This window comes from Schistocerca serialis, chromosome 4 (assembly GCF_023864345.2).
Source record: "Schistocerca serialis cubense isolate TAMUIC-IGC-003099 chromosome 4, iqSchSeri2.2, whole genome shotgun sequence".
In the NCBI taxonomy this organism is placed as follows: domain Eukaryota; kingdom Metazoa; phylum Arthropoda; class Insecta; order Orthoptera; family Acrididae; genus Schistocerca; species Schistocerca serialis.
The window spans coordinates 306,927,832-306,955,414 of NC_064641.1; the positions used below are offsets into that span (position 1 = coordinate 306,927,832).

The following is a 27,583-nucleotide window of genomic DNA, read 5'->3' on the forward strand; positions in this document are numbered from 1 at the left end:
CATCTTGTATCCTCCTACAGTCACTCAACGACAACACCTTCCCGTACACCACACATCAGCAAACAGCAACACATTGCTATCCACCCTATCCAAAAGATCATTTATGTGGATAGAAAACAACAGCAGACCTAGCACACTTCTCTGGGGCACTCCAGATGATACCCTCACCTCCGATGAACACTCACCATCGAGGACAACGTACTGGGTTCTATTAATATACAGGGTGTTACAAAAAGGTATGGCCCAACTTTCAGGAAACATTCCTCACACACAAAGAAAGAAAATATGTTATGTGGACATGTGTCCGAGAACGCTTACTTTTCATGTTAGAGCTCATTTTATTACTTCTCTTCAAATCACATTAATCATTGAATGGAAACACACAGCAACAGAACGTACCAGCGTGACTTCAAACACTTTGTTACAGGAAATGTTCAAAATGTCCTCCGTTAGCGAGGATACATGCATCCACCCTCCGTCGCATGGAATCCCTGATGCGCTGATGCAGCCCTGGAGAACGGCGTATTGTGTCACAGCCGTCCACAATACGAGCACGAAGAGTCTCTACATTTGGTACTGGGGCTGCGTAGACAAGAGCTTACAAATGCCCCCATAAATGAAAGTCAAGAGGGTTGAGTTCAGGAGAGCGTGGAGGCCATGGAATTGGTCCACCTCTACCAATCCATCGGTCACCAAATCTGTTGTTGAGAAGCGTACGAACACTTCGACTGAAATGTGCAGCAGCTCCATCGTGCATGAACCACATGTTGTGTTGTACTTGTAAAGGCACATGTTCTAGCAGCACAGGTAGAGTATCCTGTATGAAATCATGGTGGTGAATCGAGGAAGTACAGTACATACTGACGAAACTATAATGAGCTCTAACATGGAAATTAAGCGTTTCCGGACACATGTCCACATAACATGTTTTCTTTATTTGTGTGTGAGGAATGTTTCCTGAAAGTTTGGCCGTACCTTTTTGTAACACCCTGTATGTAAGGTAAAAATACAGAGAACAAGAACTTTTCAAATAGATGGCTGCTTTAATATAAGTTTTATACTTGAAAAATAAAATAAAAACAGCAAACAGAAAAACTACATCATCATCTATCATTACTGAAATAATATATTCACTGAAATTATGTTTATAGAAAAAAAAATCTTTTAGGTGGCATTGCCTTCACAGGAGGTAGGCTCACAGGGTGGTAAGAAAAGAACATTCAAGTTGATAAGAAAAAACGAAAGTGAATGTTAAATTATGACACATAGCAGAGGAAATGCAACTATAATTGTATTACGACCGTCACCATCAGCTAAATGACATTACTAATGACAAAAAAATTTCTTATGGACAGAAAATATTGATGTGAATGTTACAGCCATCAGGAAGAATGTTAAGACACAAAACAGTGCTTAAATTAATCCACCAAAAATACTCAACATTAGGAAAAAAGCAGTTAGTAAAATCATCTAAACTTTTTTATTAATTGCAGGAAGGTTCCTGATTAATTTTGTACTTCATTCTTATCCAGTTGAGCTTTTACTCCATCTCTTCTACTCATCTCCAATGACACTATTGTTGACAGTACGTTAAACTTTACTCTTCCTTCATCAGCATACTGTACTCCAAATTTCAAGTTGGTACAATGCCATTTCAGTCTGATTGTTAACAAATGATGAGGCAGTTATGTATGATATTTTAATGCCCCATAGCATAGGTGCTACTACACGTAGAGCACTAATTCCATTAGGAAACAGGTGCAGAAGGATTTGGGCAACCTTACTGAAGGAGACAGCCCAACCTGTCTAGTGCGATTCATCAGGGGAAAAAGGAAAAGCTTCCAGATCACAATTTGAAGAAGCACCTCCCAAACATTAGTGAACTGCTTATATCAGTATATCTGCTTAGTAATAGCAATTACCTAGCCAGAGGAATAAATATTATGACAGTGAGTTCTCTCTTAATTTGCTAGTTACCGAAAGAAACAGAAAGAAAATGGTTGTTTTATAGATCAATATAATGAACAATCACGTTATTTGACTGAGCAATATTTTGGGAGTTCCCCACAGAAAACTAATATCTGATGAGTATGTAAAATGATATTACAATTGAATAGAATGAGAATCCACCACTGTGCTGCATATCCATGTAAAGTGACAAGGGACTGATAATTATTTGCAAAGAGGGGAGTTATTAGAATGGAATACATTCTGTTTCAACCACATGTTGACATTTTATTACTTTTCTGTCCATGTGGTAGTGATTTGAAAGATTTACAGTTATTTAGTCTCTCTTCTTAGAACACCAATTCTAATTCTTATCAAATATTGATTATGGCAATTGGTGAAAGAAGGTACAGCAATCAGTTACAACTTGTGTTTACTTTAGCAGATCTAGATTTCACTCACTGAGTCACCATCTTCAATGCTTGAGGTAATACAGTACCACCTCCCCACCAGAGTTCAGGAGATATAATGTCATAAACAATGACATCCGTGAAAACTGCCACATCATACATGTCGTTTAAATTTATCAGTTCTTTCCTACTAACTCTACTCACAACACATTTTACACACGAATATCCACACATGCTGCTGACCATACCTACACAATTACGACATTTTTTGAGGCACAGATTAGAAGGTATGATGTTAGAAACACTGAGATGCATGAAAAATTGCCACATCGTGCATGAAGTTTTAATACATTTATTCTTTACTACTAAGACACTCCTGCAGACAAGGTAACTGTAGGAAGTCCCTGACAGCTTTCAACTGTGAAGTGCAAGCAGCTGCGGGTGAAAACAATAACCACCTATAGAGCTATGAAGAGGAGTTGCCATAGAGACAATTACCAAATGGTGTTGTGGGACAGCTGCACAGTTTCGTAATATCAAAGGTGTTACTAAAGATACAAGTTGATGAAATTTTTTCAATATTACACTACAAAAATAGTTCAATTTTTTTTTCGTTTCTAATAGGGAATTTGCAAAATGAATACCCAGGCAATGGTGGATTTGCCAGCTAGTAACTAATAAAAGTAAAGCGAAAAATATTTCTAATATTGATGACAGCTGTGTAAATAAATTTGTCTACCCTATTATGGGAAAATTAGTGAGATAATTGCTTCAGTTTTTACAAAATATGAAGGCCTAATACAAATGTGACAGTTTCAATCACTGATAATCTAGGCTTAATTTTGAGAAACAGTGCTTAAAAAAGAAATGTCAACCAGGGATCAGGCTTATACAAAATTGAATGTCCAGACAGTGATGCAAGTTACATGGGACAGACTGGCAGATGATTTGAAGTTAGATTCGGCAAGCATATTGGTATAGAGTGGAGTGATGTGGCTGATAGGTCAAATTTTGCCACCTATCTGATTTCAAGTGACCATGATGTGCTTGTGATGTCCTCATACATGAGGGTGTTATACCGATGTGAGAAGGGTATCTGTATGGACTTGATGAAGGATGTCAAGATTTTTCATGATCGAGCGTTTCCTGGAGGGATGCTGCTCAACTGGCACGAGAGCTTCCCATTTTGAAAGACATATGAAGATCTGTGGCAGCTGACCAAAAGAGCTGAGAGCAAAAGACGCACAAATTCGGCATGAAAAATATATTTGTAACTATCCATCTCCAACACAATTTACAAGTGTGCATGCTCTGTGAGCTTCAGTAATTCAAATTATATGTTTTTTAAGTGGTTCATCTAATAGTTACTATCTTTAACATCAATTAGCACCGTAACAACATGCACCATTATTTTAGTTCACATGTGAGGACACATTATCCCATCCATATAAGCTCATGAATTGCTCAGCAACTAGCTATCACCACACTCAGTAATCAGCTTTAGTTAAATTTTGTTCCATTATTCACTAAACTGGAAATAAAGTACTTTAAATCACGATCTGTTAGCATCTTATGTTTGTTTCAGTACTGCATAATTATGGAAACTACAGTAACTAAGTGGGTCACTAGTTCATATACGTGTAGCTAGGAGCGCATAATGGTTTATCTAAAATCATGGTTTCAATATAATTCTCTTTTAATTGTTGTTGTTAAATTTTTCAGAAACTAATGCACATGTATTGTTTCTAGATACACCAACACATGATGTATTTCTTTGATACAATACGAACAGTAATTACATACATATCAACAGCCAGCTACACAGAGTAGTTCACATTACCACCACTTTGATTGCACAGAATTTTTACTGCTTCAGTGTCACTGTTGTAGCCACTTCTATTTCATATCAATAAAAAATGTATTTCTTTAAAACAGCTCCTTTACGATAGTATAAATAATCAACTACATATATACAATGCATTACTGTAACATGGATCATGTATAGAGGGCACCATAGATATGTATGATGTACAATAAGGCGAGCTGTGAGATAAATGAAAAACAGCAGCTTCAGTGCAATTTGAACTTTTGAAATGTGTAATCCAAGAGGCACTATGCCAAATAATGGCTGAACTGTGCTAACTGTATCGGCTGATACATCCCATCTACTTATATTTAAATTTATACAATTGTACTTTGTTGTTAACATATGTGTGATTCTCTTTTAATTGGTTGCCATATTACCTCTAGTATTGAAGATGGACAATCAATGACTGAAATCTAGATTTTCTACACTAATACAAGTTGCAGTTGATTGCTGTACCTTCTTTCACCAATTGAAATAAGTATAGTCACTGAGCACTTACAGACTCCAGGTGGAATCAATTTTTTTAAAAAAAGGCTATTATGGAACTATCACTTTTTTCATATAACTATTACATGTGGAAATCTCCAGAGCACTTCATTCAATATATCACAAAAATACGCCATGCTGAGCATGCCAAATTTAAGTTTAAACACAAATGTTGAATATTATTCTTGAAGAATCAAATTAGCCAAGATTGCAAGCAATTCTTTTTATTATTATGACCAGTTTAAACAGATCTACATTATCATCAGATCTTGTAACACTATTAGTTGTATATGCTTCTTATGATACTGAAAGTCACTTAGTGATGTTGTGCCAAATAAAACATGGCAGAGAACCTCAGCATGTCACAAATAAAGTAACACTATTACAACATGCGACATATTGTACTGATGTTCAAGCATACACTAACTGCTTGACACCACTATGGGACTTTCACCACTGCAACAGGAATGTACAATTAATAATGTTACAAGATCTGACGATGACAGCATAGCTCCATCGAAACCGGTCATAGTAATAAAAACTATTGCTGGTGATCTTGGTTAAGGTGATGCTTCAAGAATAATATAACTTTCAGATTGGCCCCGAACTGACGCAATGTCAAACATATACCACAGATGCTGAAGATGAATAGTTGAGTATCTGTCTGAGGGTTGGGTTGGGTTGTTTGGGGGAAGAGACCAAACAGCGAGGTCATCGGTCACATCGGATCAGGGAAGGATGGGGAAGAAAGTCGGCCGTGCCCTTTCAAAGGAACCATCCTGGCATTTGCCTGGAGCGATTTAGGGAAATCATGGAAAACCTAAATCAGGATGGCCGGACGCGCGATTGAACCGTCGTCCTCCTGAATGCGAGTCCAGTGTGCTAACCACTGCGCCACCTCGCTTGGTCTGAGTATCTGTCTCAATTGCTGATAATCTTGGATTTTTGTTCTCATACTCCTTTACTTTCAAAAACCAAAGTCAGATTTTCAAACACACAAATGTTATTACCAAGAAGTTAACCATGTAGATGGATCTCTTTCTTGAGAACACTAATGGATGGACTCACAACCCAAGTTACAGACATCTCTATGAGCCAATTTCTGTAATCAATCTAAATTAAATGTATTGCCATCTACACTAAAATTGACTAAGTGATAAATGGGAATACTGATATGAACAGTCTGCTGACACATGATTAGTGTATAAATTACTCACGTTGACCCAGTGCTGTGGGTTTTATAAGCTTTGGATCTGGGTTTGGATTTCAGTGATCATAGGCACACTTGAGAAAAAAAATTAGTCATGCCCTTGTGGCATTACACTCATACCACACAATGCCGCTACTAGTTTTGACAATGGCTTAAATGCAGAATGGGAAATAAATGCAGCATGGAAGAGAGTCCACAAGTTTCTTCTGGTATACCTTATCCAGCCGATGCAACTCATTGATGGTTAGATCCAGCAGAAAAACCAGATTTTTTTTGATTTTTTTTATTTTTTTATGGGGGGGGGGGGGGGGGGTATGCTGACTGCTTCATTTCACTCGCAAATAGATTTTCTTATGTGAGATTAAGACTGGCTGATGTAGAGGGTCATGTGGTGTCTGTGTATTTATCAAACTAGGAATGTATATGTACAGCTCTGTAAACATGGCTGTAGTCATCTTGGTAGGTGGGGAGTGTCCACAGCATACTCATAATGAAAATGTTGGAGAATGAGCAACACCTGCAACTCAAGAAAGTTGAAATAAACATCCTGGTTTGTATTCATGGTAGCTTAACAGAATGGGCCTAATGTCATAGTACAACAAAAAATCCCTAAACATAACTGAACCACTTTCAGCTTGAGTTACACCCACTCCACACCGAGGGTTAAACATCTTATCAGGCTGTCAGTGGACTCAATCCCTTACACCATTTGAGAAAAAGAGGCAAAACTGCAAACTCAGACAACACTACATGCCTCTAGTCAGCTACTGCCCAGTTTCTGAGCTGTCGGGTCTAATGAAGACATGCTGCTTTATGTTCCAATAACCTTTTGTGATGTTCCCGACACCAAAGGTCCATTGAATGTAGTTTACAATGTACACTGAGAAACTGGTTGAAACGGACCTGCATTCACTGATAATAGTAATTCCTGTCTGGTTTGACACTGATTGCCATTAAAGGCATAATATTTATCTCCAGTTCCTGTCAGTTAGTGTCATTTGATGACCACTATCCTTACGCCACATTACATGGCTGCAATTGGTACACCATTCCTTGCAGACATGTTAGTTGCAGACAGTCTGTGCAAATGCACCAATAAATCGAGCAACTTCATTCATGTTTCCAGAATAAAATTTTCACTCTGCAGCGGAGTTTGTGCTGATATGAAACTTCCTGGCTGATTAAAACTGTTTGCCGGACTGAGATTCAAACTTGGGACCTTTGCCTTTCGCGGCAAGTGCTCTACTGTCTGAGCTACCTCACAGCTTTAATTCCACCTCCTCTGCTACCTTCCGAACTTCACAGAAGCTCTCCTGCGAACCTTGCAGAACTAGCACTCCTGGAAGACAGGATATTTCGGAGACATGGCTTTGCCACAGCCTGGGGGATGTTTCCAGAATGAAATTTTCACTCTGCAGTGGAGTGTGAGCTGATATGAAACTTCCTGGTAGATTGAAACTGTATGCCGGACCAAGAAAGGAGAGGTTCGCAGGAGAGCTTCTGAGAAGTTTGGTAGGTAGGAGATGAGGTACTGGTGGAATTAAAGCTGTGAGGACGGGTCATGAGTCATGCTTGGGTAGCTTGGACGGTAGAGCACTTGCTCGTAAAAGGCAAAGGTCCCAAGTGCAAGTCTCGGTCTGGCACACAGTTTTAATCTGTCAGGAAGTTTCTACTTCATTCATGGAGTGGTCATCAGCATATCTAAACATGGTAGCTTGTTGCTGCCATTCTGATGCATCTCCCAAGTCAATCCATTTTACTGCACTGATTACATACTACTGAATGGCACACACTTACCAATTCACTGCCATGACTTACACCAGTGGTGTAGGTTCAAACCTAATAGCAGCTACACATCAGCTACAGTGTTCAAAATCAATGGGTGCATCCTTTTACAGAGGTAACTAACATTTTGTCCAATGAGCTTATGAATACTACACAGGAAAAAACAGGCTAGAAAATGATATAAATGCCTTATCATTTTGAACTGCGTTGATTACTTCACAGAAGGACTCTGCTAACTGTCGGACACGTCCACATAAAAACCTTGCCACAGTGAACCCATTCCAGAAATCCAACAAGATCTCCGGTCTCTCCTTAAATCATTACACACATCCCAGAACCTATCCCCATGTCTACCTCTCTCCTCACATCTACCACTCCCCACAGTCCTACCTCCTACAGGCTTCCTAAAGTCCATAAACCCAACTACCCAAAATGCCGAATTGTAGCCAGTTACTGTATCCCCCACTAAGAGAATCTTTACTGTTGTGGACCAACGTCATCAACCTGTTACCCATAGTCTACCATCCTATATTTCTGTCATCAACTCACAACAGTTCTTGTTCCTTCACCATGTGGCACCCTGGTTGTCACTATTGGTACCACTCCCTCTACAGTAACATCCCTAACATCGATGTGTTACTGCTCTTGAACACTACTTTTCCTATTGCCCCAATGACTCCAAACCTACAGTCTCCTTCCTCGTCACTTTGACCAAGGGCATGTTTGTTTAAGATCTAATAGCCACAATTATCGCGTTTTAGTTTGCGTCGGAAAGTAAACCGATTCTGTGACATTACAGCTTCCTAATCAGGGGCGAATTATTTAGTTTCAGCTGAGTACTTTGGTAGTTAGGTTTTTGAACCTCTGCGTATAAATCTAATTTATTAGACACGGTTCCTGCATTTTCGTCAGGGTCTACAGTAGATTTCTGTAGAGCAAGTTGATAGTCGTTTGTTTGTTCTGAAAGCTAGTGACCGCTTGTTGGCATTGATCATCCAGTCAATCAGGCAGCAGAAGCCGGCCGAGACACAAGCAGCAACAGGGAAGTAACCGAAGTAACCGATTTTGTTACTTTTATGAATTCCTAACTAGGAGCAATTTTATAATATTATCCGTGTGTTCTAATAGTTTAGTTTCTTGAGTTTCTGCATGTTCATTTAATATCTAATAGCCACAGTTCTCACATTTCCATTTGTGTCGGAAAGTAAACTGATTTTGTGACATATTACAAGTTCCTAATCAGGGGCAAATTATTTAACCTCACCTGAGTGCTTCGGTAGTTAGATTTTTAAAATCTCTTCATATTAATCTAATTTATTAGACACAGTTCCCTTGTTTTCATCAGGGTTTACAGTAAAGTTGCGTAGCACATGCCGATAGTCCGTTTATCTGCATAGTTCAGTTTTCCACGGTCTTCAGTATGGACAGGGACTGCGATTGTTGTGTGTGGGTGCGAGCCAAGTTGGTGACACATCGCTCCCAGATTCAGGCACTGATGGCTTTGGTTACATGACTTGAGGCTGCAGTGGATGGGCACCACTGTTGTGGGCTGGCTATGAGGATCAAACGGACGTCCAGCATGTCCAAGTCCTCCGATCGGTCCTCACGGGTGGCCAGCCCAGTTACTGCTCACACTGAGGTTGACCCTTCGCCTGTGGTCGAATGGGAGGTCACCCCGGGGCGTAGCAGGCAGCAAAAGACTTCCCAGGCAGCCACATGTAAGGCCTCCCCAGATTGTCTGACAAACAGGTTCCAGGTGCTGTCTGTGGCTGACACTGTCGCTGAGTCAGATGCTGTTGCCTGTCCTGTTTCAGAGGAAACCTCTCAGCCTGCAAGATCCGGACAATCACAGAGGGTGAGATTATTGATAGTTGAGTGCTCCAATGTCAGGAGCATTACGGGGCCCCTTAGGGACATGGCTGCCAAGAAGGGAAAGAAAACCAATGTGCACTCAGTGTGTATACCGGGTGGACTCATTCCAGATGTGGAAGGGGCCCTTCCGGATGCCATGAAGAGCACAGGGTACAACCAACTGCAGGTGGTTGCTCACGTCGGTACCAATGTGTGTGTCACTTTGGATCAGAAAAGATTCTCTCTGGTTTTGAGCAGCTAACAGAAGTGGTAAAGATGCCAGTCTTGCCCACAAGATAAAAGCTGAGCTGACCATTTGCAGTACAGTCGACAGGACTGATTGCAGACCTCTGGTACAGAGCTGAGTCGAGGGTCTGAATCAGAGGCTCAGACGGTTCTGCAACCATGTAGGCTGCAGATTCCTCAACTTGCGCCAAAGGGTGGTTGGGTTGAATATGTCACGTGTCCACTGTACGCAGGAGGCAGCTACACGGGTGGCAGGGGCTGTGTGGCGTGGACTGGGCAGTTTTTTAGGTTAGAGGGTCTCGAGAAAACATAAGAAGGGCTTCAGTCACAAAGGGTGCAGGCCAAACACAGGAAGAACATAGATACAGGAACCATCAGTACAACAGTTGTAAATTGTTGTAGCTGTATTGGGAAAGTACCAGAGCTTCAAGCGCTAATAGAAAGCAACGATGCTCAAATTGTTACAGCCACTGAAAACTGGCTAACGCCAGGGATAAGTTCAGCCGAAATTTTTACGAAGAATCTAACGGTGTTCCAAAGGATATGCTAAACATGGTTGGCGGTGGCGTGTTTGTTGCTGTTACTAGTAGTTTATCAAGTCATGAAATTGAAGTAGATAGTTCTGTGAGTTAGTATGGGCAGAGGTCATTGTTGGCAACCAGAAAAAAATAATAATTGGATCCTTTACTGACCTCCCAATTCAGATGATACAGTTGCTGAAAGATTCAATGAAAACTTGAGTTTGATTTCAAACACATACCTGACTCATATGGTTACAGTAGGTGGTGAATTTAATTTACCCTCGATATGTTGGCGAAAATACACGTTTAATTCGGGAGGTACACATAAAACATCATCCGAAATTGTGCTAAATGCATTCTCTGAAAATTATTTCGAGCTGTTAGTTCTTGAGCCCATGCGAATAGTAAACAGTTGTGAAAATACACTTGACCTCTTAGCAACAAATAATCCTGCGTTAATAACGAGCATCTAAACGGATACAGAGATTGGTTGGTTCGTTGGTTTAATAGAGGGGAGAAGGTACCAAACTGCTTGTCATCGGTCCCTTGTTCCGAATAACACAATGCCATAAAACAAACGAGACATACAAGACAAAACGGAAAGAAAGGAAAAACCACAAGAACGAATGAAAGGTAACAAAAACTAAAAGGAACAAAACAGGACAAGAAAACAACAGAGAGACTCAAGAAACAGTTAGAAGAGAGAAAAACAAGAAAGCAGATTACAATGGCTGGCCGGCCACGAGAATAAAAAGGAGAAGCCAGCCACTCTGCAACACATTAAAACCTCTACCCTAGGGTGGAGGACACAGAGGGACAAAGGACATGTGCGAAATCTTAGATCAAATGATAAAACCCACCTTCAAGAATAAAACATAAAACTAAAGCTGCTGTTGAGGCACTGTCGCCCAACACCGACGTAGGGTGCTGGGAAAGTTAAGTTCGCTGCAGAGTGGCTAAAAGTGGGCAGTCCAGCAAGAGATGGACGCCTTTCATTTGTAATCACAGGCGACACTGAGGTGGGTCCATGCGACGGAGGAGGTAATCATGCATTACCCATGTATGGCCAATGTGGAGCCGGCAGAGGACAACTGATTCCCTGTGAGAGGCCAGCATGCAAGACTTCCACACATTCGTAGTCTCCTTAGTGACACACAGTTTGTTGTGTGTACTGTTATACCATTCTGTCTCCCAAAGCCAAAAAACCTTGTGGCGTAAGACAAAATGCAGGTCAGATTCAGAAAAGCCGATCTCCATAAGTAGTTTCTGCGTAGCCTGTTTGGCTAGCCTGTCAGCAAGTTCGTTGTCTGGGATTCCAAAGTGACCTGGGGTCCAGACAAACACCACTGAACAACTAGACTGTTCCAGAGCATAAATGGACTCCTGGATGGTCACTACCAAAGGATGATGAGGATAACACTGGTCGATAGCTTGTAGGCTACTCAAGGAGACAGTACAGAGAAGAAACGACTCTGCAGGGCATGAATGGATGTGCTCAAGAGCACGAGACATAGCCACCAGCTCTGCAGTGAAAATACTGCAGCCATTGGGCAAGGAATGCTGTTCAATATGTCCTACATGCACACACACAAAGCCAACACACGCGAAGCAGCGGTCTGAGTGTACACAATGGAGGTGTACATGAATGGACCTCAAGTATAGGTGGTAAAGGCAAGGAGCCAGTTCGGATAGAAGAGATCGGATGCAAATTGCAATTGGAAGCCCTGACCTGAGTCACTGATGCAGGAGATGAACCGCCGTGGGTGGAAGCTGGAGGTGGTAATTCGGATGTGCAGGAGAACTACAAATGTGTGCAACATAACTGGCGAGCAGTAGTGCATGCCTAACCTTCAATGGAGGGACCCCAGCCTCCACCAGGAAGCTGGTCACCGGATGCATCCTAAAAGCTCCCGTCGTTAGTTGAACGCCACAGTGGTGTGCTGGGTCGAGTAAATGCAACGCTGAGGGCGCCGCCAAACCATAAACCACAACTCCCATAGTCAAGACAGGATTGAACAAGAGCTCTGTCGAGCTGCAGCAGCATAGAGCGATCTGCACCCTAGTTGGTGTTGCTCAGAAAGCGGAGGGCACTGAGGTGCTACCAGCACTTCCGCTTAAGCTGACGAATTTGAGGAAGCCAAGTCAATCGGGCATTGAAAACCAGTCCTAAGAATAGATATGTCTCCACTGCAGTGAGTGGATCATCATTAAGGTAAAGTTCTTGTTCCAGACGAACGGTACGACACCACAGAAGTGCATAATGCACGATTTTGGGGACAAAAACTGGAAACCATGGGCTAGAGCCCATGACTGCACATTGTGGATGGCTCCCTGTAGGTGCCACTCAGCAAGTCGTCTGCATACAGAAAAGGTGCGACAGACGGCCCTACAGCAGCTGCTAGAATGTTAATGGCCACTAAATATAGAGATACACTCAATACAGAGCCCTGCGGGACCTCATTCTCCTGCATATGGGGTGAAATATGGGAGGCACCAACTTGGACACAGAAAGTACGAAGCGACAGGAAATTTTTGGTAAAAATTGGGAGCGAGCCTTGGAGACCCCACTCGTATAATGTGGCAAGGATATGATGTCACCAGGTGGTGTCATATGCTTTTCATAAATCAAAAAAGACGCAACAAGATGTTGGCGTCTGGAAGAGGCTGTTCGGATGGCAGACTCAAGGGACACAAGTTCATCAGTGGTAGAGTGACACTGGAGGAAACCGCTCTGACATGGAGCCAGTAGTCCACGCGGCTCCAGGACCCAACCTAACCACCAACAAAACATACATTCTAGCAGCTTACAAAGAACATTGGTGAGGCTGAAGGGCTGATAGCTATCCACATCAAGCGGGTTTTTGCCAGATTTGAGCACTGGTATGATGCTGCTCTCCCGCTATGCGATGGAAAGATGTCAGCGGACCAGATCCGGTTGAAGATGATGAGGAGATGTCACTTGTAGTCAGACAAGAGATGTTTAAGCATCTGACTGCGGATCCGATCTGGCCCAGGAGCTGTGACGTGGCAACGTGCAAGGGAACTGAGGAGCTTCCATTCTGTTAATGGGGCATTATAGGGTCCCTGCAGCTTGTAGTGAACAAGAGGACTTCCCTTCCATCCGATGTTTGAGAATGCGAAAGGTTGGCGGGTAATTCTCCGATGCAGAGGCTCGTGCATAGTGCTCAGCAAAGTGCTCGGCAATTGTGTTTGCCTCGGTAGGTAACACGCCATCGATGGTAACGCCAGGGACACCTGTTGGTGTCTGATGCCCAAAAACACGTCTGATCTTCATCCAGACTTGGGAAGGCGACGTGTGGCACCCAATGGTCGAGACATACCTCTCCCAACACTACTGTTTCCGCCTTTTGATAAGCTGGTGAACACGGGCACGGAACCATTTAATGGCTATTAGGTACTCTAGGAAAGTGTGCCGCTTATATCGCTGTAGAGCTCGCCGACACTCTTTAATTGCCTCAGTGAGTTCCAGCGACCACCAAGGTACCGATTATCCCTCAGACCCCTATGGACACGCCAGATAAAATGAACACCTTGGCGCTCTAAGTTGGCCTGCAGCTTGTCGTCAGACTGGAAAAGGAGGTCCCTGTGGAATATAATACCCTGGACCATATATAAAATTTTATGTGGTATGATGCTAACGGAAACATCCCCCAGCTTGACACAAGCGAGTAATGCCCATAACTGGGAAGAGAATACCATTTTTATCAAGACTAACCCTGACCACACTTTGGACAAGCCATCCACCTCCCCAAACTTGTCCTCTAAATGCTCAACAAAAAAGTGAGGCTTCATTGAAACAAAAGAGTACCCATCAGCTCTCGTAGATACGAGGTACAGGGGCGCGTAAGGTTCACTGCCATCCTTAGCCTGGTGTTCCTCCCATGGTGTAGCCAGGGAGGGGAATGATTTAGGGTCATACTTCCTTGCATTGTACTGAGACTTGGAACGCTTAGAGACTGCTGGTGTGTGATCACCAGCAAGAGATGACGTGGTACACTTCACCGCGTGTCATTCACCCTGATGCCACCCACTTCGACCAGGGGCCCTCCCACATGTGCCACCCACAGGCAGCAAAGGCCACCTGGCAGAATGGCCATTGCCGGGAGTCCCAATGTCCCACTGTGACAGGCATCTACTCCTTGGAATATGTGGGGAGTTAACAGCACAGGCATCAGCAGAGCAATCCCTGTGTGGTCAGGGGGCTACAACCAACAGGGTACATGGTGCCCCCACCACAACAGAGTGGCTACCGTGCTGGATATCAGGTGCAACCAAGCAAACACGTCCATTATCATCATCAGCGCAGAAAAGGATACTGCACAGTAGATGGAGGAAAACGCACCCAGGATGGTGACCTCAACCAGCAGCTGGAGAATGAGCGGAACTGCAGATCCACATTAACAAAGGATGCAAGAGATCTCAGCATGTGATGGACACAAAGCACCATTAAGGCACCCTTCCCCAACTGGCTCGCTCTTCGGGAATATTTGGAAAAATGGAGGTCAAACCCAAGAGGGGACCATCAAATAAAGGCCGAAATGTATGATACTCGTTTTATTCGCCTCTTCCGACAGGCAGGAATACCTCGGGCCTATTGTAACCCCCAGACCCACAGGGGGGCAGGGGTTAGTGAACACAGGGTTGTCATAGCAAGACTGAATACTGTAACACCCAAATCCTTCAAACATAAACGAAAAATATACCTATTCAAAAAAGCATATAAATATTCACTTGACATCTTCCTGAGTGACAACATCCACTCCTTCCAAATTAATAATGTAAGTGTAGACCAGATGTGGCTTCAGTTCAAAGAAATAGTTTTAGCAGCAATTGAGAGATTTATACCAAATAAATTAACAAACGATGGAGCCGATCCTCCTTGGTACACAAAACGGGTCAGAACACTGGGGAAAAAAAAGAAAAAAAAATTAAAAAACATGCCAAATTTAAACAGACACAAAATCTCCAACAAGACTTGCAATATTTTACAGAAGCTCAAAGTTCAGTGCTGACTTCAATGTGAGATGCTTATATTAGTTTTGACAACAAAACTTTGTCTCAGAACATGGTAGAAGCAAGACACAATCAATGCCTTCTTCTCTGCACAATAGCAATGGAAATACTATTGACGACAGGTGCTGCCAAAGCAGAGTTACTAAACACAGCATTCTGAAACTCCTCAACCAAAGAAGACGAAGTAAATATTCCAGAATTCAAATCAAGAACAGCTGCCAACATGAGCAATATAGAACAGAAATCCTCGGAGTAGTGTAGCAACTTTAATCACTTAACAAACGCAAGTCTTCTTTTCCAGACTGTATACCTGTTAGGTTCCTTTCAGAGTATGTTGACACAATAGCTCCATTCTTAACAATCATATACAACCATTCACTTGACAACTGATTCATATCCAAAAACTGGAAAGTTGCACAGGTCACTCTAACATTCAAGAAAGGTAGTAGGAGTAATCCACTGAATTACAGACATTAATTTTGATACACAGCAGGATTTTGGAACATATATTGTGTTCAAACATCACGAATTACCTCGAAGAGAAGTCTATTAACACACAGTCACCACAGATTAGAAAACATTGTTCTTGTGAAACACAGCTAGCTCTTTACTCGTATGAAGTGTTCAGTACTATTGACAAGTGATTTCAGATCGAGTCCATATTTCTGGATTTCCGGAAGGCTTTTGACACAGTACCACACAAGCAGCTTGTAGTGAAATTGCGTTCTTATGGAATATTGTCTCAGTTATGTGACTGGATTTGTGATTTCCTGTCAGAGAGGTCACAGTTCATACTGACAGAAAGTCATTGAGTAAAACAGAAGTGATTTCTGGCATTCCCCAAGGTAGAGTTATAGGCTCTTTGCTGTTCCTTATCTAAATAAACAATTTGGGAGACAATCTGAGCAGTCGCCTTAGGTTGTTTGCAGATGACAGTCGTTTATCGACTAATAAAGTCATCAGGAAGATGAGTACCATACAATCAACTTAACAGCTCATGCATCAAAACTGCTGACAAGAATAACTGACAGAAGAATAAAAAAGAAAACTGAGCATACGTTAGACGATGATCGGTTTGGCTTTCAGAAAGGTAAAGGCACCAGAGGAGGCAGCTTTGGCACTGTGCTTGATAATGGAAGCAAGACTTAAGAAATACCAAGGCACCATCATAGTATTTGTCAACCTATAAAAACCATTTGACAAAGTAAAATGGTGCTAAATGTTCAAATTTCTCAGAAAAGTATATTAAGCTATACAATACATACAAAACCAAGAGAGAACAATAAATTGGAATATCAAGAATGAAGTGTTCACACAGAAAGACGTGTAAGAAGGGCTTCAATCTGTTGCCACTATTGTTCAGTCATTACACTGAAAAAGTAATGACAGAAATAAAAGTACAGAAACAGGTTTTAAATTCAGATTGAAAGGATATCAACAATAAGATTTGCTGAAGATATTGCTATCCTCAGTGAAAGTGAAGAAGGATTACAGCACCTGTTGAATGGAATGAAAAGTCTGATGAATACAGAATATGGATTGAGTGTAAACCAGAGAAAGACAGAACTAATTAGGAGTAGCAGAAATGAGATCAGCAATAAATTTATCATCAAAATTGTTGACCAGGAAGTGGATGAAGTTATGGAATTTTGCTACCTTGGAAGCAAAATAAAACATGATAAACAAAGCAAGGACGGCATAGAAAGCAGACTAAACACAGGCAAAGATGTCTATTAGTCTCGAACATCAGCCTTAATTTGGGAGCAAAATTTCTGAGAATTTTTGTTTGGAGCACAGCATGGTATGAAAGTGAACTGTCGGCTGCAGGAACACAGGAAAAGAAGAGATTTGAAGGGTTTGGCATGTAGTGCTGTAAAATGTTGTTGAAACGTAGATGGACCAATAAGGTAATAAATGACGTGGTCCTCAGCAGAGTCAGCAAAGAAAGAAACATGTAAAGAATGCTGACAAGAAGAAGGGACTGGATTTTAGGATATATGTTAAGACATCAATGGACAACTTACATAGTAATAGAGGGAGTGCCAGAAGGTAAAAATAGCAGAGGAAGACTGAGATTGCAATATATCCAACAAACAACTGAGGACATTGTGTATAAGTGCTGCTCTCACACCAAGAGTTGGCACACGAGAGCAGACCTAGCAGGCCACATCAAACTAATCAGAAGCATCAAAACACAAAAAAATAATTGTTGCTGCAACTGCTTTATAGTCACTGATACCAGTTTCAATGTGAATGTTCTCAAAAAGGTCACCTCACTTTGTTGTCACTCGATCTAACATATTTTCATCAAGAGTGGGCTTCTGAACAATCTGTTCTAGGTAGTTTTCAGAGAAGCCATTTATTAAAGTTTAACAGGACATATTTTTATGCCCACCACTTACAAAATTGTAATTTTCCCAACTAACTGTTAGATGATTAGTCTCCACAAGTGATGATGGTAGGATTGTGGAATTTAGGTACCATTAAATGAAGTTTTCTTTAAAGTTTTCAGTTACATTTAGGTACGAGTCTGGTGTTCATAGAAGGATCCAAATAAGTTTATGCTTACACTTGATACTGCATCTTTCACAAACACTCTCACATGCAGTTTCAACTTATATCTTGATGCATTTGAGTTTCGTGTCTACTGCAATAAATGCACTACCTCCATTTCAAATTAGCTTATGCTTTCAACACAGAGTTAAATTTATGTCAAAATCTCACTGCTATCCATTTTGAGTTTTAATCAGCTTACTGTACCTTGTATTAGGTGATTTCCATTGATTCTTTAGGAGCACTTCAAACTCTGGCATTTTATTGCAAATGCTTTAGCAGTTAATCAGTGGGATTTTAATACTTTCGCCTGTAGGGGGCATTCCTTTGGCTCTTACACTGATAATTTTGGATCTCTTGCCAATGTCATCTGAACTAGATGGAGAGTAACCTTTAAAACCTCTTGTCTGCATCCAACACATGGTCAGCTACTTAATAACTGCCTCCTCTGATGTGTAGAGCACATCTGACTCATTTGGGGGGGGGGGGGGGGGGATCCTACAGTTCTCATCCCTATGGGACAATTCTAGGAAGTTGCAGTCTAGCTAATCAAGAACCTTCAAAGCCTCTGGTTCAAGCCTTCCACTCATCCCATAAAACACATCACATCTCCTTCCAAAACACTTTACAGTCTGTGGTGAAGAGTATATATAGTATCACTTCTTCCCCATTCTTAATTTCATTCCCGAAAGGCCTGTAGGCAGAAAGACTGTCAATAAATCTCCATATGAGCTCTACTTTGCCATGGACATTTTGCGAGATATGGGAGGAAGTAATACGTTGCCCAACTCTTCCTGGAACATAAACTCTCAAAACATTAACAAAATCACTCCATGATGCACAAATCAGCCATTGGAGTTTGTTGATTATCTCTGTAACACTCATCCTCTGACAAAATTAATAAGTGACAAAACACATGGTTCTTCATTGCATCTCTTCTTTTATTCCACCCTGTACAGGATCCAGACTGACAAACGAGAATCAAGAATCAGAAAAGCTTTTGTAAGTTCCTTTTTCTGTAATTGATCTGCATTTCCTTAAGATTCTCCCAATTAATCTCAGAAAGATAAATTGAATGGAATGGGAAGTGTCTTGAAAATATTTTAGACAACAAACGTCAACAAAAGGGAAAAAAAATGGTAATAGGATGTTGCGGAATTAAATCAGGAAATGTTGGATGAACTAGTTCAGGAAATAAGACACTAAAAGTAGCAACAGAGCTTTGCCATTTGGACAGCTAAATAACTGCTACTAGTTAAAGTAGAGATAATATAAAATTCAGATAGACAGCGGCAAGAAAAGCATTTCTGAATAAAGGAAAACATGGACTCAGCAAATTCATGTATATGTTATGAATTATTTTCTGAAGGTTTCTGTATGGAATGTGGCCCACTACAGAAGTGAAACATGGCCAATAAGCAGTTCCAACAAAAAGGGAATAGGGTCGAGGCCCCAGTTATGGCCACATTAAGGTCAATTTGAGATACATCACGTTTTTAGTATATGAAGAAAGCATACAAATTACTTCAAAAAATCATATCTATTGCTTCAAAGTCTACACATTACACCCACGTAAAAACAAATATTCTAAGTTGTATAACAAAGGCAGAAAAAAATATTGAAAAATAAATGGCATATTTTCCCGGTTTTGGCCATGCTAACCCTACCTACGGCCAGTTGTTTCCCCACTTGTGGCCACTTCATATTATAATAAAACTATGGCTAAAATAACTGTCAATCCATGTGCCAGAAAATAATTTGTGCTTTATACAAGTATATAAGACAATAGACAACAAACATACATCAAATAGGTAAAAGGAACAGCAGCTGAATGAACAGGAAAAAAGTCATTAGGCAAAGTATTGTCCCAGTAATTACTTAAATAACTTCCAGACAAGTTTGTTTCTTATGAGTATCAATGGAACCAGGAAACTTTGTTTTTAATGAATGTCCTCCTTGCATCAAGACTGGATGTGGCAGTTTCCCTATAATATCTTCACCCGTTATAGTCAAAACATCATTTTCAGTGTATTCGAAACAAGTTTTCTGAACATTAGAACTTTTAGGCACTGAATTTCATATTCAGAATCAGAAAGCACTTTCAAAATTACACATACATACTTAAAAATTACAGGTCTTGTTCTATTTCCTGTTAAACTAAATTTTACCAAAATAAAGTCCCCTACTTTCAAATTCTCATTCGAAGATAGTTTCACATTTTCTGGTATTTCATCTTTATCTCCTATGTAATCATCTAAACTGCTTCCACTGTCCGTCCATTCTTCTTCCATGGAAGAACTTGTTAACTCTTGTCTGTTTCTTGTTTTCCCCTTTTTTTACATGAGATAAAGGCAAGTGCTGCTCTTTGGATTTTAACTCCTTCACAGCTTTTCTCTTCCTTTTTACCTGCTCCTTCTCCTGCTTCTCTTTTTCCTTCAGTTCATGATATTCCACCCACTTGTCACTAGTCTCTTTGTGCCTTGTTGTCTGGGTTCTGGCCAAGTGATGACACTTTCAAAAACTGTTGTTAATGATTTTGTTGGTGTCACTTGGATATGCACTGAAGATGGACTATGGTTGGATGTTAGAGTACCTGAATTATGTGAAATACTATTGGGGGTTGTTGATATATCTGCAGGAATAAGACCGTTGGTGGGTGTTGAAGGAATATCTGAATTTTGTAAAATGCTGCTGTGTGTTGAAGATATGTCACGATTATCAACATTTTGAATGGAGGAAGGATTAAGTCTGTCTGTGTTTTGTGAAAGATTCTCTGTTGGATTATCTTCAGAGGGAGGCACTATGCTATCTGTCAGAATGTCATCAGTGTTACCACTAGCACCATGCATTTCAACCTCATCAGCTATTTTTCTCCAGAACTTGAAAAATAATAATGCTTCTTGATTTCCTTCCCACTCATGATTCCTTCTCTCGGTTGCTCTGAACTCATCTAGAAGGACAAGACCAATTTGCTTTTCTATATATGAGAAATGTCTCTGAAGCTTCTCATTTGTCTGAACTGTGGTTGAGGCTGGTATACTACGAACAACTATCTTGCTGTAATCTACATTGTTCACATTAAATGGGAACAGACCAGTTGCCCTGAAACCAGCACGAATATTTGCACCAATTTAGGTCCTGTGATAATTTGTGACAGAACAGCAGGTACATCAGATTTTGAAATTTCAGTGCCATTATTTTCAAAACACCATTTCTGAACAATCTTCATCCACATTTTTTTCATAGGTCCAAAGAGAGCTACATCTAATGGTTGCAAGATGTGTGTAGAATTGGGATGGAGAGCAACTACAATGATCTGATTTTCCCTTCAATATCTGCTCAAATGAAGTGTCAAATGAGAGCAGTGCCCATCTAAAAATATTACAACAGGCCGAGGAATTTCAGCTTCTTTCAAGAACGGATCAAATACATTTGTTATATACTCGAAAAAACTTTCACCTGTCATCCACCCATTTTCTGTTTTTCCAATGCCCCAGTTAGGAGCAGCAGCTTTCACCAATGATGCTGGAATCCTTGCATATTTGAACAGTGTTAAGGGAGGAGCAAATTTTCCAGCAGCGTTCACTGCAAACAATGTAGTAACGTTATCTTTGTCAGAGTTACATGACTCATCATAAACATGACGGCCACGAGGACCTATGATTAATTCCCCTTTAGGAGCCAGAAAAAAGAAGTTTCATCCATATTAAAAATTCTATTTGGGTCATTTAACACATCCATATCATTTAAAGTGATGCATAATTCGTGAAACACAGTTTCTTATTTTCTCTTCTGTAACAAAACGTCTAGCCATATTGACATATTCTGCTTGTTTTTGTGACAGAACCTTGTGTCTCTTAAGAAATCCATAATACCACTTTTTTCCAGGTCGATTGTTAGTAAATGTAGCCTTACAACTTCCCATATCTGCACTCTCAATAAGTGCACAGACGCACAGAGATTTTCTTTAGTAACTGAAAATCCCATGCTAGAACAGTCCAAAACCCAGTCCACCAATATCCCCCCCCTCCCCAGGACAGAATGTGGACCACAGTTCTTGTTGTCCTTGGAACTTTGTACAACTTGCTTGCGGTAGCAACCTTCATTCCCTCATCAACAGCCTTTAGAGCATCTTTAACTTTGCTGGGAGAATACTGAAACCTCTTATTCTTTGGTTGACTCATTTTTCCTATAAATAATGCACGAAGATGGAGTTAAAGAATGTTGCATATTTGAATAGTGCCTATTGCATATTTTGTATCTTACAAGCATAGGTAAATTAGTATGATATGCCAAGACAATACTAACAATGAGGTATATATAGATATAAAAATACCAAAAATATTTTAATAAGCCTATCTAAATAAAATTAGCCTAGTGTAATGTAGGACAGAACACCAATATTGATGTTTTTGTATCAGTTTTTAGAAGTGGCCAAAACAGGATACTTATGTGTCTCCACTTACGGCCACATGCATGGCCATAACACGGAACCAGGACTAAATATGGATCTGTTAATGGCCACATACTTTCGATAACATGCTTTTAGGCTGAGCTATATAAAACTTAAAAGAAATGAAAATATAATGTCTTATCTTACCTCTGAACAGATTAAGTTTCTTCTGATGTTTTATTTAAACATGTAAAATACAAAAAAACAGATCTTGTGTTGCTTAAATAAAACTTCTGCAAAACCCAGCTTCTTAAACACTGATCCAAACAAAAACAGACGAAATAATGATTATGTAGACAAATGAATAGAGCCTTTCACAAAGTTTATAATAATCTATGTTAGAACTGGCTGGTATTCCAGAGAAGCTTAAAAATTAACCTTTGACATCAAGGTGGCCATAAATGGGATAGTGACCAAAACTAGAGCCTTCACCCTAGTTGTTTTTGAAATGTGGTGCTAAAGTAGGATGCCGAAGATCTGATTGCTGAACTGATTAATAAAGAAGTACTTACCCAAAATGAGGAAAGAAGAAATTTACAGCACAAGTTGCTTCTAAGGGACTTGTTGACAGGACATACCCTGAGGCATAAACGAATTTTCAGTTTTGTAATAGAGGAATGTATGGGGAGACCTAGGCAAAAATACAGTAAGCAGGTTCAAATGAATGTAGAGATGACGTGGTTTGCACATGATAAGAATGGTGTGGTGAGCTGCATCTAACTAATCTTCAGATTGAATACAACAACAACAAGCAACTCAGCAAAATTTGTGAGAAATACTTTTCAGTTTCCACATAGAGCATTCAGGAATGGAAAGGCCCAGTTCTACCTGTCTGCTCTGACACGTGATGTAGGCCTAACTGTGTTGTGTGACATCACTGAGGCGCAACATATTAGAAATGGATTATGTTTGTGAAGGGCATGTTGGAATAAGCAGTGGCACACTCTAGTGTGTGGTATTTGTTCCTAAATTATTTTACGCCGACGTTAGTGAGATATTGACCTTAGTGCTGTGTGTTATTCGATGCTGTGAGAATTTGTATTTTACTGCCTAGGTAGAATGTTGTTTCTGTCTCATTAGTTACTGGCCACCCATTTATTTTCAGTTTTGAAATTGTTAGTTGATCATGTTATTAAGGGTTTGAAAGCTATTCTTTTGGAGTTTTGTTTGGTACTATCTATGTATGTCACAACGAAGTTTACTAGTCATTTGTTGGTTGCTGCTACGGGCGACAAGATGGTGTATAAAATAGAGTTCTCCAGTTATATGTTCACTTCGCAGAATGTGCAAAGTGTCAGCCGTATGCGTTCGCAAAAGTTATGAAACTGAGCCAAGTCTCTACTTGTATAGCAAGCAATGTTTTAAGTGGGTTTCAGTACTGGTGTTTCCGTTTTTTAGAGAGAGAGAGAGAGAGAGAGAGAGAGAGAGAGAGAGAGGTACGGGTGGGGGAAGGGCAGAGGGAAGTGCCTGGTATCGTTGCTTTCCTTTGAGGGCAAAAGAAAGATTTGACTCCATATTTATTTATTTATTTATTTTTTGGTCGGTTCATTCTCGAGGATTTCCTGTTTGTTATTTTTCGGTATAGTTTGTTTTAGAATGATGACAGTCTTACTTGTCTTCGCCCAAGAACTTCTACTTTGTGCGCCATTAGTTTCATTTTATTGCTGAAGTGAAATATTTTGCATCGTTAAATATCTTTGTTCGTCGGTCTATTTAGTGACTTCATGGTTGCCATATTGTATACACTCGGAATAGGGGTGTTCGCCATCTTGACGAATCCACGGTTCAAAACATACACGTGAATCCGACACTTACATATTGCCGAGTGTTCCAACCGAGAAACTAAAATCTACACAGTTCAAAGCCTTTGTCTCTAGTCAGGTTTTGACACTTTGCTTTTGCGTCAAATTATAGGAAACAATCCACAAAAATACCTGTTCTTCACAGTCAATATTACTTCTACCGTAAGATTTACTAAGACTATATCCAGAAATCGTAGGTAACAAGCTCTTCTTTATCTAGTTATGTATAGTTACATACAATATCAACTACAATTCCAAAGTCCCAAATCAAGTTTAATGCATAAAAAAATTGTATAAGAACGGAATAATTTCGAGTATTGCTGTGCAGAATTGTGATACAATTTTTGGACGTCAAGATTAATGTAAGACAGAACTTCGAGATCCAAACTAGGCTAGCCAAAATTCAACGCACGTTAGTAAGTACTCAGGTGTTTCAATCCCTCAAATGAAACACCCTGCAAGTAACTTTATTCTGTAAGTAGCACGTTTCTGGATTTGATGCTGTTTATTCATCAGCCGGAAAATAAAAGGTGTTGAATATAAACAAAGGAGTATGATTTTCCTGCGGCCTGTTCCTGTGTACTTTGAGGGTCGCAACACACGATATAAATTGTTTATTATTCCTATTTTGGTGGGGCGTACAAGATATATCTCAATACATCGGGTTCAAGAGTACATTCCTGTAAAATGGTAATTATCACGAAAAGGTCACTAATAACACGTAATGCAAACGTTCTTAAACTATCTAAAATGAAGAGTAATATCTTTTTTTTTCTTTAGTTTGTTGAGTAGCTGTTGCATCCGTATAATTTGATTTTCGTTCAGAGAGCAGTTAGTTCTACATTCGCTAGAATTGTAACGTATCATTTACCTCCCGTCTATCTTGAACACAGTATTAAAGCATATGGTGGAAATATATGCCAATCCTTCCAAAGCACAAAGCTATTTACTTAATTTCTCCGACGTTCTCACTTCTAACCTCTTTCATCAGCTTCACATATAAACAAACACCAAATGATTCGATACATCGAATGCAAATGGATGAGTATTTACAGTAACAGAACACATCTGACATGTATACTATACACAAGTAAGAACATAAGTTGATGAAGCAATTTTCAAGAAATATGTGAAAAAGTCAGATCTATTGAAAGAGAAAAGTACAGTTGTTTATGACGTTATTTACTATGTAAAAACATTGATTAAGTAAAAAGGTAGTATTTATTCCCTTATAAATATTGTTTGATGTTTTCAAAATGTTCAAATGTGTGTGAGGGGCCGCTCAATCCGTGATATGGCGCCTCAAACCACGCTGCTCTGATGTGTTTATGTGTATGTATTTTCGCCAGCAAATAAAAGTCGATGTTCTGAAATGCTTCACTCTAAATATCTCTGAAGCCCGTCCACACGAAATAGTCTGTTTCAGCAAACGTCTGCACACATCAAAACTACGCAGACAGACCGATATTCTGAACAGACGATTTGCGCAGATATGAGATGTACGCAACACTGAAAGTCAAGTTCGAGGTTTGAGCGAAATTGCTTACAAATATAATTTGTTTACAAATACAAATGTTTCATTGCACCTTTGAGCATACACACTAACAATAACATTATTAATGATATAAACTTGGACAAATGTCATTATCTACAATACAATAATTAAAGATGGATACAATAAACATTTATGCAAATGTCAAAAAAACCAAAAAGTTTCGTAAAGGCCCGTCCACACGCAACGATCTGTCTGCGCAAATGTCTGCGCACATCACATTTGCGCAGACAGATCGTTGCGTGTGGACAGAAGATTTGCACCAACCTGAGGTGTGTGCAAACCTGGAAGTTGGAGTTGGAGGTTTGAGCGAAACCTCTCAAATCTGTCGGATCAAACCACATCTGCGCAGACAAGTTGGAGCGTGTGGACAGGAGATCGTCGCAAATCTGGCGCGAAATAGCTGTTTGCTCAGTCTAGTGTTTGTATTTGTGTGCACAGGGCATTAAAATGGCTGATACTCGTCAGTGTTCTCGAGAGTTTGTAAGTGAATTCATTGAAATATACAGAAACCACCCATGTTTGTGGAAGATTAAAAGTAAAGAATATAGTGACCGAGACAAAAAGACAGCAGCATACAATGCTCTAATTGAAAAATTGCGGGCAGTTGGCGCCTCGGCAAACAGAGAAATGGTAATAAAAAAATAATTTCGTTGCGAACTGGCGAAATTATTTGCGGATGGATGTCGAAACTTATAATTATCTCTTAAAGCATGTAACCCCTCATATTATGAGAAAAATACTTGTATGAGAAGGGAAATTTCTCCTCATGAACGCCTGGCAGTAACATTAAGATTCCTAGCAACAGGAAGGAGCTACAATGATTTGGAATTTTCAGCTGCAATATCGAAACAAGCATTCAGTGAAATAATACTCAACACATGTGAAGCTATTTACGCTTTCCTGAAAGATGAGTTCATGAAGGCAAATCAAGTAAATTAGTCTGTCAGCGAACTGTTTACCGAAAAGAGTTATCCAAAGTTCAGAAATCTAGAAGATCTGGTGTAGGAGTAGATCAAGTATACCAGCCAACGTTATGGTATTTTGATCTACTTGGCTTTCTTAGTGATCAAGAAACGCCAAGGCCAAGCAGGAGTACAATTGAAGATGAAATTGGAGTGCCAATGTGCGAGGAAATGGAACACGAGGTTATGTAAAACAGAACAGGTTCGCCCTGCAACTCATGCAGTAAATTTACGTGACAAAACTGCTTTCGCTTTAGCAGCCACTGTCTGCACCATTTTGACCGCTTTCTCTGTTTCCTGCGGTTGGTCTGAATGTTTTTTGCAACACAAGTTGCGAACACAGACCACAACAGAACTTCCTCCATTTCTATTTTTCAAAATAACTGAATTAAATTTTGACGTTTTCGGGGAGCGTAGTCGCTTGCTACTGATATTTCTTTTCTACACCGACAGATGGCGGGCGAGTAGTAGATTGGGGTTTGTGTCGTGTGAACAAACCACATTTGCAGCGATCTTTTGCATGTACAGACATCTGCGCCGATGTCTGCGCAGACAGATCGTTGCGTGTGGACCGGGCTTAACAGATCAATTACAAGTTAGATGAACTCCATAGTTCAGTGAATATCAAATAAGTAATCAAACAGACAATTAACAATAAGTAAATGAAACAATAATAAAATAGTTGCACAGTGTGGTATATGTATAGTTTGCAGTTAATTTATTGTTCATTCTCATAAGGAAAGTGGGTCATTTGTCACATACTGAAGGAACTCTTGAGCAGAGTAAATTACTTTACTTTTAGTCCATCATGGAAGACTAGTTTTAAATTTATTTACTGGCACTGTGTAGGCATTTTTAGGTAATTTGTTGAAGTAGACAGGACCAAGAAATTTGTAACTGA

At 40.1% G+C, this 27,583-nt stretch overlaps 1 protein-coding gene across 1 annotated transcript in view; it reads right to left on the reverse strand.

The window, feature by feature from the left end:
* Positions 1–25,197, reverse strand: part of LOC126474051 (uncharacterized) — a 105,650-nt gene extending 80,453 nt beyond the window's left edge. Inside the window, 1 exon segment of the mRNA XM_050101463.1 lies at positions 25,037–25,197. The gene's annotated coding sequence lies outside the window, so the exon portion shown is untranslated.
* Positions 25,198–27,583: the final 2,386 nt, after the last annotated feature.